Source organism: Oncorhynchus nerka, linkage group LG2, assembly GCF_034236695.1.
Source record: "Oncorhynchus nerka isolate Pitt River linkage group LG2, Oner_Uvic_2.0, whole genome shotgun sequence".
NCBI lineage: Eukaryota > Metazoa > Chordata > Actinopteri > Salmoniformes > Salmonidae > Oncorhynchus > Oncorhynchus nerka.
In genome coordinates, this window is record NC_088397.1 from 31,365,810 (window position 1) to 31,381,516 (window position 15,707).

General features: G+C 41.8%; 1 protein-coding gene and 1 long non-coding RNA gene across 2 annotated transcripts in view; one reads left to right on the forward strand and one right to left on the reverse strand.

Moving 5' to 3' along the window:
- Positions 1-3,667: 3,667 nt before the first annotated feature.
- Positions 3,668-14,593, reverse strand: LOC135574379 (uncharacterized). Its single transcript, XR_010465432.1, has 3 exons — positions 14,482-14,593; positions 9,813-9,933; positions 3,668-6,603 (listed from the first exon to the last, which is right to left on the reverse strand). It is a non-coding gene; the product is annotated as an uncharacterized LOC135574379 (long non-coding RNA).
- The window catches only part of LOC115134299 (alpha-1,6-mannosylglycoprotein 6-beta-N-acetylglucosaminyltransferase A-like), a 116,374-nt gene continuing 113,872 nt past the window's right edge, over positions 13,206-15,707 (forward strand). The window contains exon 1 of the mRNA XM_029668131.2: positions 13,206-13,381. The gene's annotated coding sequence lies outside the window, so the exon portion shown is untranslated. The remainder of the gene's footprint in view (positions 13,382-15,707) is intronic.

A 15,707-nucleotide genomic window follows, 5' to 3' on the forward strand; every position in this document is an offset into this window, starting at 1 on the left:
TCCAGATCGTTAATCTGGCCTAGTTGTCAAAGTTTCAAGCTTTTATTAAGTCACTCTGTTTTTTGTCTTATACACATTATTACAATTCAATGGTTCTACAGTTTCTAAATACAACAATAATGCTCAATCAATCCTTAATGCTTTAAGCTATGCCAGATAATATTGCAAAACTTTAAATGCGTTAACACTTCTAACAATATTGACTAAATAGCAAAAATAGTTAAATTACCTTAAATGCTCAGCCCCTTGGTCACTTTCCCGTAATTGGTATTCTCACAGCAATGACGCTAGATTCCGAATTCCAATATCTTAATACACTTCCAACTCTGTGTATGGACTCAATATATTGTAACTGGTACTTGGCTGTTTCCTTGTATTGCCAATCACATCTGTACCTGATGTCTCACTGAGTGACTGCCGCTTTGTCTGTGATCAAGAGGTGTTTAGACCTCAGTTTCGGGTTCACAAAGTTCAACCAAGTATATTCAGATAGTGATCCAATAAGTACTTCGGCAAAATTATCCAGTTCTCAAATATTGTTCTAATCTAACAAAAAGCGTATAGTGCAATAGTAAATTTACCTATGATGATTCTCCATATGAAGTCTGTCTCATATGTCAGTGAGGATCATGCCTCTCTTATGATCTCTGTTCTCTTCATATACTTTTTTACGGGGGAAGTTCACACTGGCACTGCAGACCTATGTAGTCTTAGACCTGTGTGTAAACGGAAGCTTCCTATTATTACCATTCAAGGTCATGCACTACTGACTCCCACATCGCTGCTTCCGTGTTACTGTTGGCTGATTCTAATCGATGATACCAGCTGGTTGTTTCTACCACTGGAGGTGGCGTAGGTGGCATGTCAAGCGTCAGCTGGGAGAAGTCTATGATAGGTATCTCCTCTGCTTCCCCCTGTTGTCCAGTTTCTGCAGGTGTGGTCCATGGTTCCATGAGGTCCCGTGAATGCCCTGTGTTGTTGTCCCCATTGCTTGATGGAGTGGGCAGATTCTTTTCATCTCGCGTCACAACATCATTGGCATAAAGGTCACGTAGGTTTATGTCAAGCGCACGCAGGGTTGGGTATGTTACTTTCTAAATGTAATCCGTTGCAGTTACTAGTTCTCTAGTCCAAAACAAATGTGTGTTTTTTCGACTCCCCCCGAACTCAGTAACGTAATCTGATTACATTCAGATACTTTTATTACGTTCCCCTTAAGAGGCATTGGAAGAAGACAAAAACGTATGTTACCAATTGAACAACATCTATTGCAGGATAAATCAATGTTAAAGTTTACATAGCTGGCCATATATGGATGTTAAATGTTACTTTATAGGTTGGTTATTTAGGCTCCTTCTAACCCATTGCTTTCTACTACATATAATAATACGATTCAATTATATCTTTACATTATAAACCAAGGTCTATCAGAATTCCAGTCATTCCAATAAATGTTATACCCCTTGATCTTCAAGAATAGGACTTGGAAATATGGAAGTATAGATTAGCCAAATCGTTTTACCTGAGCATGACCCCAAAACTAAGGATTTATTAGCCAGCCCTACTCGGTTGTTTATGATTTTGTTGTCATGGAGGTCTGATTGAGCTTATTGATTTGAGTAGAAAAATAAATGCTCATGGAATGTGCTCATGGAATGCGCTCATGGAATGCGCTCATGGAATGGCATGCTTTGAGCACTACTAAAAAGTGCTATTTACATGGGAAAGAATAAAGCCATATGCTGCATTTGCTATAGGCCTATTGTTTACCTTTTTGCTGGTGAAAATGTGATAATATCCAGCTGTTTAAAGGGAAAATCCACAGATGAAACAATAACAAAACTGTCGCTCCGCCTCGGTTTTGGTAAAAAGCTGAGGGATGGGCCTGGAGAAATGTAACCACTCTCAGATTAATAGACATAGCTATGGATGCAAGTTCTGACCATACATGATATCAACATTATTGTTTTAACCATGTTATGAGGCTATGGCAGTGTTTGTTTACATTCACAATGTTAACAAACCTTGGAGAAAAACAAGCTCATATTTTGGGTTCTCATGGAATGTGACAGTTGAACTAAACTCATGAGGCATTTATAAGTTACATTCTTCAAGAATCAATGGATATATATGCATATACAGTATATAAAGTTGAAGTCGGATGTTTACATACACTTAGGTTGGAGTCATTAAAACTTGTTTTTCAACCACTCCACAAATTTCTTGTTAACAAACTATAGTCGGTTAGGACATCTACTTTGTGCATGACAAGTAATATTTCCAACAATTGTCTACAGACAGATTATTTCACTGTATCACAATTCCAGTGGGTCAGAAGTTTAGATACACTAAGTTGACTGTGCCTTTAAACAGCTTGGAAATTTCCAGAAAATTGGATGTATTTCAAGGCCTACCTTCAAACTCAGTGCCACTTTGCTTGACATCATTGGAAAAGGCAAATAAATCAGCCAAGACCTCCACAAGTCTGGTTCATCTGTACAAACAATAGTACGTAAGCGTAAACACCATGGGACCACGCAGTCGTCATACCGCTCAGGAAGGAGTTGAACGGACTTTGGTGCAAAAAGTACAAATCAATCCCAGAACAACAGCAAAGGACCTTGTGAAGATGCTGGAGGAAACAGGTACAAAAGTATCTAGATCCACAGTAAAACGACTCCTATAATCGACATAACCTGAAAGGCCACTCAGCAAGGAAGAAGTCACTGCTCAAAAACAGCCATAAAAAAGCCAGACTACGGTTTGCAACTGCACATGGGGACAAAGATAGTACTTTTTGGAGAAATGTCCTCTGATCTGATGAAACAAAAATATAACTGTTTGGCCGTAATGACCATCGTTATGTTTGGAGGAAAAAGAGGGATGCTTGCAAGCCGAAGAACCACATGCCAACCGTGAAGCACGGGGGTGGCAGCATCATGTTGTGGGGGTTCTTTGCTGCAGCAGGGATTGGTGCACTTCACAAAATAGATGGCTTCTGAGGAAGGAAAATGATGTGGATATATTGAAGCAACATCTCAAGACATCAGTCAGGAAGTTAAAGCTTGGTCGCAAATGGGTCTTTCAAATAGACAATGACCCCAAGCATACATCCAAAGTTGGTTTAAAATGGTTTAAGGACAACAAAGTCAAGGTATTGGAGTGGCCATCACAAAGCACTGACCTCAATCCTATAGAAAATATGTGGGCAGAACTGAAACAGCGTGCAAGTAGGCCTACAAACCTGACTCAGTTACACCAGCTCTGTCAGGAGGCCTACAAACCTGACTCAGTTACACCAGCTCTGTCAGGACGAATGGGCCAAAATTCACCCAACTTATTGTGGGAAGTTTGTGGAAGGTTACCCGAAACGTTTGGCCCATGTTAAACAATTTAAAGGCAATGCTACCAAATACTATTTGAGTGTATGTAAACTTCTGACCCACTGGGAATGTGATGAAAGAAACATTAGCTGAAATAAATCACTCTACTATTGTTCTGACATTTCACATTCTTAAAATACATCCCTTACATGTAATGGATTACATGTAATCCATTTCTCCCCAACCCTGGACCTACTGAAGAGATGAGTCTTCAGTAAAGACATAAAGGTTGACACCGAGTCTGCAAGTCAAGGCCATTGAAAGAAGAGGACCAAGGCGCAGCGTAGTGAGCGTATATTTTCTTTTTATTAGAAAAGACGCTGAACAAAACAATAAACACTACAAAACAAACCGTAAAGCTAAAGGCTATGTGCCATAAACAAAATTAACTTCCCACCAAGACAGGTGTGACTGTAGCGTACGTGTAGGTATGTACGGCAGGACCAAATCGGAGAGATTTTTAGGAGCAAGTCCATGTACTGCTTTGTAGGTTAACAGTAAAACCTTGAAATCAGCCCTAGCTTTAACAGGAAGCCAGTGTAGAGCGGCTAGCACTGGAATAATATGATCAGAATTCAGGATAAGACCCAGATGCAGACAGCTAGAGTCACAGATGTTTATTGACCCAAACAGGGGGCAGGCAAAAGACAGGTCAAAGGCAGGCAAAGGTCTGTAAGCCAGGGCAGAGTCGATAAGGTACAGAAATGCATGCAGGCTCAGAACAGGCAGATGTTTGTAAACGGGTCAGAGTCAGGCAGGTACAGAACAGCAGGCAGGGTCAGGGCAGGCAGAATGGTCAGAACTGGGGAAACTAGGGAACAGAACATGAACCAGCAGGGAGACGGGAAAACACGCTGGTAAGACCTGACCAGACAAGACAAACTGGCAACAGACAAACAGAGAACACAAGTATAAATACACTGGGGATAATGAGGAAGATGGCACCTGAAGGGGGGCGGAGACAAGAACAAATACAGGTGAAACAGATCAGGGTGTGACAAATATGATACTTTTTTGGGGTTCTGGTCAAGATTCTAGCAGCCGTGTTTAGCACTAACTAAAGTTTATTTAATGCTTTATCCGGGTAGCCAGAGAGTAGAGCATGGCACCGCAAAAGCAGCTCTAACTTCTAGGAACACAAGGACAGATGCAGAGCCTTGGTCTGACGCCATTAAAAGGTTGTTTACCACCTTAACGAATGCAGTCTCAGTACGTATGATGGGGTCCAAAACCAGACTGGAGCGTTTTGTATACATTATTTGTCTTCAGGAAGGCAGTGAGTTCATGTGCAACAGCTTTTTCGAAATAATCTGAGAGGAATGAGAGATTCTATATAGGCCGATAGTTCGTAAAATTTTCCGGGTCAAGGTTTGGCTTTCTCAGGAGCAGCTTTGTTACGGCCACTTTTGGTGAGGTTGGTACACATCCGGAGGATAGGGAGTCATTTATTATGTTCAACATAGGAGGGCCAAGCACAGGAAGCAGCTCTTTCAGTAGTTTAGTTGGAATAGGGTCTATTAGGCAGCTGGAAGGTTTAGAGGCCATGACTATTTTTCTGAATGTATTGAGAGATACAGGTTTTAAAAAACGTGAATTATGAATTCATCACTGCTGAAATGAAGGCCATCCTCACTTTTTAGTTTGCTTTGTGACAGTATCAAAATATATTTTGGATTGTTTTTACTCTCTTCAATTAGGTTGGAAAAATAGACTGACCAAACAGCATTGAGGGCGCTTCAATATTGCATGGTACTGTCTTTCCAAGCTAATTGGAACATTTCCAGTTTGGTGGAGCGCCATTTCCTTTCCAATTTTTTGGGAAGCGTGCTTCAGGGCTCGAGTATTTTCTGTATACCAGGGATCTAATTTCTTGTGTCAAATGCTTTTTGTTTTGAGGTACGACTGCGTCTATGGTATTAGGTCAAATTTAGATCCTCGGTTAAGTGGTTAACTGATTTTTGTACTCCAACGTCCTTGGAATCTTTGGGTTTCACGAGAATTTATAGCACGTCTTTTGATAATCCTTCGTTGGGGTCTGAGCAGATTATTTGTTGCGATATAATAAAATGGTGGTCCGATAGTCTAGGATTATGAGGAAAAACATTTTGATCCACAATATTTAATCAACAAGACAAAAATAGTGTCACAGACTGTCACACTGGGATCCAGAGTGGCAACTGGGTTAGGACAGGATGGGGCCTCAGGAGATGGTGTGAGCTGTGGACTGGAGGGCCCAGGTCAGGGCTGGTTGGTTGGATGGGTGTAGCAGCAGACAGGTCGGGTCGGTCCACTGGGGACTGCTGCACTGGTGTCTGCGGGATAGATGGCGCCGTTGAGGACTCCAGTGCTGGCGGCTGCCGGGTGGACTGGAGGGCCGATGACTGCTGGGTCAGCCGGGGTTCGGGCTGCTGCTGGCGTAGTAATGGGGCCTGCGGCCCTTGGCTAGGTGGGGGTGCTGTCTCAAGTGTTGGCTCGAGCACCGATCTGGGCTGGGTTCTAGTCCCGGGGTTCGCTTGGGTCGACTTAGGTTGTGACCGGACTGTCTGCCATCCTGGAGGTTTCTGGGCCACAGGTGAGCAGTAAAACAGAAGGATCTGTGGTGCTGGGTGTGGTGGAAGAGGTTCCTGCTCTGCTATATAGAGCCTGGGAGGCAGCAGAACCTCCCTGCGGGCTGCAAGTGGCGTCCCCAACGTTGGGGCCGCCCTGTTTTGTCCTAGGCACTGGGAAGCCAGGTGTAATAGCTCAGGAGAGCACCGCTCCCACATGTCCCCTTGTTGCAGTCCACCACGTGACAATGGGGAGGAGACGGGGTAATGGTAGGCAATATATCTGACCGGAGACGTCCTGTGCTTGCTATGTTGCGGCGATGCTGCAGGACCACGGTGGGATGGCACTTGCGTAGGTGTGGGCGCAGTTCTTGTTGCAGACATCCCTAGCAAAGTGGCAAAGGAGGTACGTCCAAGCTCAGTCCCTCCACTGGATGCACTCAGCAACGTTTCTGGGCCGAGGAGGTGATATATCCTGCAATAGGTCCGCTGATCACTTGTACGGTCCTTTCCTGGACTGCAGGTGGGCTGTACAGTATGTCAGGTACACCGTGTGTCCCCAAGAGGCTGCCGTAGTGGTGCTAGCAAGTCACAAATCCGGTGACAGAAGGACCATGAAAGAGAGCAACCTGGCTCTCCGTGTTTGCTGATCCTTAGACCTGCTAGCACCGCCCCTGGTTAGAAGGGAATAAGGCAACTTCAGAGTTACACACAAAGATACTTTACTGACACACACACGGATGAAATTGACATGGAAAGGTAGTGGAATGGTGGTGGTTCTGTGGAAGGAAATGAAAGGCAATGAATATACTCTACATACGATATCACGAGAGCTGTGATAATGTTAATAACGGATTGTATAAATGACATATAATCCCTGAACATTTTTACAGGTTACAAGCTATACAGAAACAGCATACACAATGCAACAATAACAACTAACTTTTAAGAACAATTTATACATGTCACAGAAGTCACTTTGTGCCTGCACACCATCCCACAAGTCTAAAGAGATGCTATTGAGTCCAGTTGTTTATGGGCAGCGACAGAGATGCTGCTCTCTGTCACTGCTTGAGGGAAACTGAGAGGAGGAGGCAGGAGTTGGGGATCTGGGACCCAAGCTGACTCCCTGTGATTGGTTGACCCCATGATGTGATAAGGCCTCTGGTAACCATGACCCCTAGCAAACAATCGGTGACCAGGCCTTAGCTGCGAAGGGCCAGTGTACGACTCCCTTGGCCAACTTGGCTCCAGTGGCGGAGGGGAGCCTTCTGCCAAAGTTATTAAGTTACAGAGTTTGTCTCTGAGTGGGCTGTGTCACCAGCAGGGAATTTTTAACATTGTACATTGCTCTTCCCCTGGAAGGAATGTACATTATCCACTGCACTATTTTCCAAGGCTGCCAATGCCTATTGCCTCTTTATCTCTCCACAGCAGACCTTCTCTCATCCTTTCCTCCTCTCTCCTCTACTCACTCCCATGGATGTTTAAAGGATTTGTGGGATATAGGACGCCTCTTCCGCCTCCTCCTATATTGGTGCCCCTTTGTTTACACACACCACAGACAGTAAATTCCTGAAATATTGAGAAAAACAGACAGAATGTCCACAGGTGAGTCATGGCAGGTTTACAAGGCTGTTATTTGGCTTGAACCTTTCATCCACTCAGGTGACAGCAATTCCAAGAAAATCGAGCTACCGCTTCGAATGTGGCCGTGACATTCTATATAGTTTAGCCTCAATTATGCATTGTTTCACAGCATGGAGGTGATGCCTGAGGATGAGGGTTCGAAAGCAATAAACTAAACCCATGTGTGACTGGCTTATACTGGCTTTGTGTGATTCTCTTTCACTGTGACCTGCCATTGTTTAGTCCGATGTGTGGGTTTGGTATGTTTTGCGTGGGTTTCTAAGTTCTGTTCTTAGGCTGAATTGCTTTTGCTAGACACAGCAGTTGTGTGTACTGTCTGTTTTATTCAAAGAGCACCTTGTTTGAACCTCCTAGCAACCCTCCTGATAAAAAAAAGAAGAAGAAATGTCTTAGTGTTGTACTTGTCATTCTTGCACTAACACTTGCACTTGTCTTTTCTTACTAGCAATAATTTCAATGATAGATGCTATTTCCAGGAATGGGTTTACTTGCAATGACTGTGATTATGTGGTTGTCTTACCTACCTTTGTTGAATGCACTGGCTGCAAGTTGCTACTGCAAATGACCAAAATGACAAATGTACTGTCTGGTTCAGGAGAATATCACTCATGTGTCCATATCATTCTTATGTCTGACTTTAAAATCATTACTTTGATGTTTTTATAAAATGTCTATTCAAATTATACTGTTGATACATTCACACGGAGTCTCCTCACAGTAGTCAAGATAACCCCCATCATATTACAGTGAGATATCTCCCATTGTATTAGGCAATACTATAATCTATTTCATGTGTACTTCAAAAGAGCTGGCTTTCCTAACTGCTGATGGATAAGAAGGGAAAAAAAGAACTTCAAAAGAAACAGTTTCTTCTCTATTTTCCTTGGTGTAGGCAGGAAAGCTGTCAGACTGAGAATAATAATAGCCATACATTTGTCCTCCTTGTTCGCTCTCTATAGGTCCATTTAAAGGTCATTCATTTGAATATGATACATGGAGGGTATGTTAAGATTTTATGCAGTATTCACCACATTGTGTGCACTACTCACAGACTGGACTGGCTACAACTTATTTTTGGCATGTAACTTCTCATGTTATTTGATGAAATGTTCTAAATTGGTCTCTGTTGCTCTTTGTCACACCCAAAGCAAGTATTCTATTTGTGAGCAGTGAAAGAGAAGTGTCAATGATATATACTGTAATAAGTGGCGATTTTAACAGGTTAATCTAGGTGGGGCAAACAAACAAACAAACAAAAAAGGTTTTTGATGCATGCCAGCAAAGCCACTACACGACACACCACACCACTAAACAATACAATCAATTGTACTATAACAGTGATATCGGGGGCACACAAACTGTTAGGGCCTACATAAAGATATCCCAACAGCAGAGCTTTCTTTTCAGCACCATGGAGTGAATCCGCTGAGCCTCATCTGGCAGGGAAACAGTTCATTCAGCCTCATTTACTGCCTTTTAAAAAAACAGCTGATATGACTGACTTGCTTAAATAACATTGGTTTCTACTGACAATTGATGTGTACAAACTACGGCGTAAGGGGGTGACGAGCGGATAAGAGGCAATCCGTCATTTCGATTAAGACATTAATGGGCGAGCTAGGACAGATGTAGTCAATACAACTATTTGTTCAACACTTTTGAAATGTACAGCGAAATTATTCAGAACATGGGCTGTTCTTGCAGTTTTCTCCCTGTACACCAAGTCAAAGCCGTAGGATAAATAAAGGGGGCATAGAAGCAGACAATGAAAGCACTTACAATATTTAATGATGACATTTCTCTAAAGCAGGCTATAGGTTACATGTGCACCACCAAGTCAGAACAGTAGGCTAAGTTATAAGGAGGAAAGGGACCAAATTATTAGGGTGAGGCACATGGGCTATTAACAGCTTACTACACAACTTAGTATTACTTTCTTATAGCAGCTACAGAATACATATCTCCCTGATGTAAAAAGGGCTTAAATATAAATATACATACAGTGGGGCAAAAAAGTATTTACTCAGCCACCAATTGTGCAAGTTCTCCCACTTAAAAAGATGAGAGAGGCCTGTAATTTTCATCATAGGTACACTTCAACTATGACAGACAAAAAAAAAAAAAAAATCCATAAAATCACATTGTAGGATTTTTTATGAATTTATTAGCAAATTATGAAATTATTGCTATTACATCATTTATGCACCAGCATACAATACATTCTTGGACTCACCTTGTTGTACTGTGCTCTCTTGAACAGGAAGGTGGCGCAGTGATCCTTCGTAGGCAAATTTTCTCATCACACTTTGTCATCATAGTCTGGGATTCTCTGGATTTATGGTGCTTCAAGAAAACTGGGGAAAAAAACAAGGTTGAATCATGACGTCAGTGATCTTCAGACCGGAGCTCTAGAAAGAAGGCCGAGTTCCCGACTTGGAATTCCGAGTTGGATGACTGTTCAAAAAGTATTTTCCCAGATTGTTTTTTTCCCCCAAGTTCCCAGTTGTCTTGAACTCAGTGAAGTCTGAGATTTCCCAGTTCCGAGTTTCCAGTTGTTTTGAACGCGGCAGAAGTCATGCTGGATTGACAGCATGGCCAATGTTGAATGTTAATCATTTTAAGCTTGGAAAGAGACCCTTAAACTCAGACTTAGACCACACACCCACTCCACTGAATAGCAGGCTGGTGATTGCTTTGTAACGCTTGCAGTTAGCCACTGATTCCTTCCAAACCACTCATTGTTGAATTTCACCACAGAAAGCACTGAGCTAGGCTGAAAAACCTGTATTTTGGAGCAGACTTACATTGTTTGCAAACTGATATGTGGCACGTATTAACGCTAAAATAACATGCAAAACAGGTAACACCTGACCTAAATGACGAGTCGTCGCTGAATGTAACCTCAGTCTGATTATGTGTCAGTTACAGTGCCTTGCAAAAGTATTCATCCCACTTGGCATTTTTACTATTTTGTTGCATTACAACCTGTAATTTAAATCAATTTGTATTTGTATTTCATATAATGGACATACACAATATAGTCCAAATTGGTGAAGTGAAAAAATCATCCAGCAGGACAATGACCTTAAGCATACTGCTAAAGCAACCCTCGGGTGGTTTAAGGGGAAACATTTAAATGTCTCTGAATGGCCTAGTCAAAGCCCAGACCTCAATCCAACTGAGAATCTGTGGTATGACTTAAAGATTGCTATACACCGGCAGAACCCATCCAACTTGAAGGAGCTGGAGCAGTTTTGCCTTGAAGAATGGGCAAAAATCCCAGTGGCTAGATGTGCCAAGCTAATAGAGACATACCACAAGAGACTTGCAGCTGTAATTGCTGCAAAAGGTGGCTCTACAAAGTATTGACTTTGGGGGAGTGAATAGCTATGCACGCTCAAGTGTTCTGTTTTTTTTTTGTTTTATTTCTTGTTTGTTTCACAATAAATAAAAAAATTGCATCTTCAAAGTGGTAAGCAATGTTGTGTAAATCAAATGATTACAAACCCTCCCAAAAAATCTATTTTAATTCCAGGTTGTAAGGCAACCAAATAGGATACATGCCAAGGTGGGTGAATACTTTCGCAAGCCACCCTTCAGTATGTGTTACAGGATAATTAGGGTTATCCAAAGTTGTAAATGACAATACTTCCCTGGATGTTATACAGTATATATAGGCAATCTCGTGATGAAAAGGAAAATGGTCACAGTCATGCCTGCGTCCCAAATGGCACCCAATTCCCTACATAGTGCACTACTTTTGATCAGGGCTCATAGGACTCTGGTGAAAAATAATGCCCAATATAGGGACCATGTCCACCGCACAAAAGGGAGATCATAGTAGGCCTTTCATTTGATTTTCTGAATTGACCCAATCACCTCTGATACAGTCAATCAACCTCCCGACTGGCATAGAATGAGTAGATAATAAGAACATGACTAGAAGAGTAATAGATGATATTTATATGCTGAGGAGCATGATTTACTCAGATTTCACAGAGTACAAACCATGTCAAATTATGATGAGCCTTCTGCATGAGTTGTTCAGTGAATGTGTCTGAGGCTCTGAGCCATGAATGATTATTGCATTGAGGGGGAATATGCAGCAGAGATGGTTAGTGCATTGAGGGGGAATATGCAGCAGAGATGGTCAGTGGCCATAGTAGTATTAACATTCCAATGGGACCCAGTTTACTACAGGTTAACCTGCTGCTAGCTACCAGTGGATAGGTGCTCTCCTTTACACTTAGTTTGGATTAGATTGAACTTTGGTAACACTTTACTTAAAGCCTTTAATGCATTGTGATGCAGTTATAATGCAATGTAAGACTTGTCATAAAGAGCATGTATGACTCACCAATAATGTCTTATCATAATCATCTTATAATGATCCTGACTAAATACTGTTCATTTTTAGTAAGGTGCATTAGGCCTACACCTGCAGGCTTTATTTGGTGTCTCTTCGGATTTCAATGGCAAGTGCAAGACATTCTCCTCTCAAAGTTGAGAGGGGCCTCTTCATAGAAGTGCGTCTTTAAATCAAGAGGGGCAAGGAAATTAATATATCCCCTGATACAATAATTCTGAGCTTTGAGGGGGGCTTATCTGTAATTTATACTTCCTTTGAAGATGGAGCGCTTTCATAATGCGGTCCACAGCCTAACAATTAGAATATCAGTGTGATATGGATGGGTTGAGTTGCCAATGCCTAGGCCTGGGGGACTGGTGTATTAGGGGAACTTTGGAAATGCCACACAAAATGTTTTTAATTAACCACCATCGAAATCAAAAATTTAAAGCAAATATAAAATTATTTCGTAATAAAAAAGTTTGAATATCAATGTGTCACTTGCTATGGATTAGATAAGTGAGTACGCCTGGAATGTTGCTGTATTTTGGCAGGAAAATATCAAAGTAGGATTGGTGTGCCATTTCACATCCTGTTATGTTCTAATTCATGTCCCCATAATATTGGCATATAAAACTGTGCTGTGGATGCCCTCTAGTGAGCCTCTTAGTCCAACAGTTTGGATTTCTTTCATATCTATCAGCCAAAATAGATGATTATATCTGAATCAAGCGACGCACCCAATGTGTGTGACACAGTGTGTGTGTGACATATGTGAATCACGGTGACTGACTCTTACTTTCAGTATACAAAAGGCCACAGCAGATGGCAGCAAATCACTAAACTTGTCTTTAAAATAAAAAGTGTTTTAAAGGGAGAATGGTGATTTTGTTGTCATATGACACTACGCAGCCTAGGGATTGGGCTGCTGTGTAGATTCGGCTACTTATAATGAACATATGAAAGTAAGAAAACTGAAAATAATATATAGTTTCAGTTATCATGGAATTATTGACCACATAAATAGTTAATGCATATCGTTTTCCCCTATTTGTGATATCTTTAGGCCCACAATTCCTTGTATGACGCATGCAATTGGTACATATGCGAAATATAAAATAAACATGCTTCTAAATATGAATAAAACAGCACCAATGTAGCATGTGATACAATTTATGCTTATCCTTTTCTCATAAAGGTAAATGTTGCTCTCTTTTTTTTCGTTATTTCAAGGGGATACCAACATTCAGAGGATCCCTGAATAGCCTTCGCGTTAGGACAAGGTGCTGGAAGTGACAGAGCGAAAGAAAAGACTCCAGCGCTAGAGCGGAAAACCCGTAGCAAGCTACAGTAACTGGCCATTCATTCGGAATCCTGTAGCATCTGTTATCATATCAGCATAAAACAAAACCTGAGCCCCGAAAGTCAACTCGGAGCACTCTACTATCCGAAAGGTAAGCTGTAATATGATTTCCACAACATAGCATTTTCATTGCAGAGACGCAGTATTCTCCCAATCGTACTACGAGCGACTTGTCACTGCGGTTAGAAGTGCTGCTCAATGACCGAAGGATGACCAGAAAGCCAGACTCCTATAGCTAGCTAGTTATTTCAGTTTGTTCTCGTTTTCATGTCAGATATCTCTCGTTAATAACAGCTATTACGGTAATGTTATGGTTAGCTCCACGAGTAGCAAGCTAGCTAACGTTAGTTGGCTAGCTGAGAAAGTACTGCATGTGACAGCTAGCGCGAACTAGTAAAGAATCGCGTACCGCAGCGGCCAAATGTTGCTAATAATCCATCTGACCTATCCAATATAATGGTTACCTAACCTGGTAGTTTCAACCCGTTGAAATGCAAACGTACTGGCTTCCTTGCTATCCCTAAAAACACAGTGGCTAGTTATGAACGGGGCTACTTTCTTGCTTGCTAAAATGGTCTGTTGTCCATTATAACGAGTGCGCGGTCAGACGAGAGTAACTAGCTAGCCATGTTATAGCCTACCTCCCTACCGTTGACAGTTTTGCAGTAACATTAGCAAACCAGCCAGTGCAGGTTTTGTTGTCAACAGATGTCTATTGTTTCATGATCACACAGAATCATAGCTCGGGTTGCATTGATTTAATACTACTACAAATAATAATAGCTAACATTCTTTTGAATTCGATCCTTGGCATGATATGATAGAAGTGACACTACTGACTATGTCGCTTGAATTGCTGTTTGAAAGGTATCTAGCTGGCTAGAGGTGTTATCCCCCTCCCAATCAAATAGAATGAGTATGGTTAATCTGTACGAATCTAAAATACATGGCTCCGTTTGACACTGCATGGTATTGCCTAGTCTCAAATTGTTATGTACAGCCTGTATCTTTTGATTGTCTTTTCACTAGATATATTTTGATAATTTGCAGACTTGTTTTTTATATATATTTTTACATAAAGCAATGTTACTACAATATAACTATACGTGAAAATGTATCAAATTAAAAGGTTTTGTGACCATGGTAATATGTGCGGTGTCCTTTTGTGGATGAAGTATGAAAAACACTTACCCCACACTTTCCACTGTGAGAGATAGCTCACTATATGTTCCTAACTTCCTATAGCTCAGTGATTGGGTTGCTCAATACTGCCTTGGCTGCAATCCTCTGAGTAGATCTGAAAGAGTGCTTCTCTTACAACCCAGGAGATGTATTCAAACACCCAGAAATCCCCTTGGAAACAGTCCAGTGTACTCTTTAATTACAACTGTAGTCCACATTCTCTACAGTATACTTACTCTAAGGAATTTGGCTCAGGTACAGGTAACGTTGTGGTTGGTGCCATGACAACATAAAACAGTCAGCTTTTGATGTTTAGTATCTTCTCTTGGAGGTTGGCTCTTTCTTATCCCCTTTTGGTAATGAAGACATGTGATTAAGATGGAGGACACACTGGCATTTGTAATTGAGGTGATCTTGGGTTTCTGTTTCTGTTCACCTCACTGCTTAGCTTATTATCCTGACCATCAAACGGCCATTGGGCCTGCAGTTAGCAGAGGTGAGCTGCTGGCTTCCTTGCCTTTATAAAGAGCTCTTTCAAGCGCCTTTGCTGCAGCTCTTGGGGAGTATAAATCTGCTTGAAAGGAGCTTTGCTCCAGTGGCATGCCTTGCTGCTGGCAAGATAAATCGTTGGGACCGCATCATTGGGCATGGCTGGAGATGACGGAGGTGGGCTTGTTGATGGTTTCGCCCAGAGCCGCGGAAGATTAAGTCTCTCTCTGATTAAAGGGGTCCTACTCCTCACGGCCTGTACACACACACCACGGCCTCCCTCTCTTTGTGCCACCCACTCGCTGTGCTTGGTCACTGTGTTCGGCTCGAACTGACTGAGGCTAAAACCGCAGTATAGCCTAATACAACCTTCTGTTTAAAGGGTTGGGCAGGTCCAAAGCTTCAGGTTTTCTTAAGCCTCTGGTTTTCCTTAAAATGTCACATATCACTAGTGAATTCTGTTTGAGATGTAGGCTAATGTTCGCTTCGAGCATGTTTAGAGTTTTTTTTGGAGGGATTGAAGATTGCCTCACCTAGGTGCTTTTTATTTATCCTTTATTTTACCAGGTAAGTTGACTGAGAACACAGTCTCATTTTCAGCAACGACCTGGGGAATAGTTACAGGGGAGATGAGGGGGATGAATGAGCCAATTGTAAACTGGGGATTATTAGGTGACCGTGATGGTTTGAGGGCCAGTTTGGGAATTTAGCAAGGACACCAGGGTTAACACCCCTACTCTTACGAT